At 41.5% G+C, this 2,500-nt stretch overlaps 1 protein-coding gene across 4 annotated transcripts in view; it reads left to right on the top strand.

Annotated features, from left to right (window-relative positions):
* The window catches only part of LOC122263362 (tumor protein p53-inducible nuclear protein 2), a 19,888-nt gene that overhangs the window by 3,516 nt on the left and 13,872 nt on the right, over positions 1-2,500 (top strand). The window lies entirely within an intron of this gene.

Consider the following 2,500-nt stretch of genomic DNA (forward strand, 5'->3'; position numbering starts at 1 on the left):
TTGTTTTTTATATTACTCGCATATAATCATGAAACATCATTTTTTTTCTATGCCAAGTTAGTTCATTGGGGAGACACTCAGTTGCTTTGGGTAAGGTAGTGTGTCTGTGGTTGATGTTGAACTTACCAAGGACATCTGGAATCAGGTTTGTCCTTCAACTGCCTCTGCAACTCGACATGCCACGCAATAACACGTAACTTCAACAATAACCATATTTAATACTTTTTGATGATGTCCTCGGAATGATTTTGATCTTAAATGTATGCTCTTTTTCGTCACTTTTATTTTTAGCGCGTCACATTAATTTGAAAATAAAGATTTGTGTTAATTAACGCAAGTTCCAGCCATAGGATAATGTAGGAAAGTGCGATTGCACGGAGGATATTAACAAAGGATATGGAACTTTCCTTTCGATCGAATTTCTAAAGTATCGTACACCGCCAACACGCTCAGCTGTTGAAGAAAGTTGCCATTATTCATTTATTGTTCATCTTCACCACTGAATGACACGAAATGATTTTAGAATGTAGTGTTAATAGACACTCAGCGATAATTATTAGTGGAAACTTTCACATTAAAATGGAAGATAGTGTCTCAGCCTAGATCCTCACGAAGTTGCACAGAATTCTTCCTCAAAATCCAAAGTCTAGAAATCCGTCCGTCCTTTGGAGCGCGAGAATGTTAAAGTCGTTTTTATCTTTATTGCATTGCCAGTAGCCTTATTGTTGCATGACCTTTATTTTCTTGCACGTTGAGAGAATATCCAACTCTCTCTCTCGCTATCTGTGTCTCTCTGTTTCTCTACCCCCCCTCTCTCCCTCCCTGTCCGTGCCACCCCCACTCCTCTCTCTCTCTCTCTCTCTCTCTCTCTCTCTCTCTCTCTCTCTCTCTCTCTCTCTCTCTCTCTCTCTCTCTCTCTCTCTCTCTCTCTCTCTCTCTCTCTCTCTCTCTCTCTCTCTCTTTCTCTCTTTCTCTCTCTCTCACTCCCTCTCTCTTCCTCGCAATCTCTCTCACCCTCCCTCCCCCTACCCCCCCTCTCTCTCTCTCTCTCTCCCTCTCTCTTCCTCGCACTCTCTCTCCCTCCCCCTCCCCCTCTCTCTCTCTCTCTCTCTCTCTCTCTCTCTCTCTCCCTCTCTCTCTCTCTCTCTCTCTCTCTCTCTCTCTCTCCTCCCCCTCCCTCTCTCCCCCCCCCCTCTCTCTCTCTCTCTCTCTCTCTCTCTCTCTCTCTCTCTCTCTCTCTCTCTCTCTCTCTCTCTCTCTCTCTCTCTCTCTCTTTCACTCTCACTCGCACTCTCGGTTTCATTCCGGACGCCCTCCCTTCCTCTTCCTGTCCTCATATCTCATTTAGCTTATCTGTTGCATCAGATATATAATCATATATAGACAAATAAATTCTGATTATGTTTCTTTCAAAATGTCCTTCTTTACATTTGCCTTTTCCTTTCGTGTTGCTCTTACTCGTCTCTCCTTTACTTCCTTCATTCGCGTTCCTATTATTTATATCGCTTGCTATTTACGTATCTCTCTGCTTATCTCTTTTATCTCTCTCTTCCTCTTCTCTATCCTACTTCCTCTGTATCGATCCGTATAAAGTTCCCAAGAGGTTCAAAGAAGCTTTTGACCCTCCAGTGCCCCTTTGGCAGATACTCTTGTACTTTCTCTCGAATATTAAATTAACACGATTTTAACTTTGACTTCACTGGGTAGTATTATTTTTCGGAATCTGCCACCACTCATCTATGTGCCTGTTAATTACATGTGTATGTGTAATTACCTACATATATATATACACACTGATTACTCAAACGTCTATGATTAATATAAAAAAGAGGTTTGAAACAAATTAAGCCTCTGTGCGACAGGTTGGCCAGCGTTCAGGTATTTTTGGATGGAAGACATCATGTGGGGACCTTGTATTTTAAACCACTCGCTTCGTTCTTTGTTTACCATGGATACAACGGTGCCACATGTACAGGCTCGTTTCAATATCGAACGTGTGTTTTATCACCACTCCTCAGCAGTAATCTAATACGAACTACAGTCCATCTGATATGAATCACCTTGTTGCATAGATGAATTAATTTATTGAATAAATATCGCTGCGTTTGGCAACGTCGCGCCTCTAATGTTTTGATCGGTGACGCGCGCACGCGGAACCCAGCTGATGGGGTTACCAATACTTTTTATTTACATTTCACATTTTCGTTGCTTCTTATATTAAATACATCTGTAATATACAGGATATAAAAAGCTTCATATAACGTGTTAAGATTATAAATGGGTTTCGGTTTCTAGAACACCCGAAAAAATATAGTCGTTCTTTCTCGAGTGGCATCACAGTGTTTGGTCACGTGATCAGAGGCAAGCGATCAGCTGGGAACTGTCAACGGTTTCGGAGTTGCCAATTTCATTTTTGTTTCTCGCGTTTTCATACTGTATCAGAAATAGCTTCCCCTCTTGGTCTGATATTATATTACAGTACTAAGAGTTTTAGGAAGAT

The sequence above is a fragment of the Penaeus japonicus genome, unplaced genomic scaffold (assembly GCF_977035675.1).
Source record: "Penaeus japonicus unplaced genomic scaffold, GWHDUDI00000001_assembly GWHDUDI00000038, whole genome shotgun sequence".
Classification (NCBI taxonomy): Eukaryota; Metazoa; Arthropoda; class Malacostraca; order Decapoda; family Penaeidae; genus Penaeus; species Penaeus japonicus.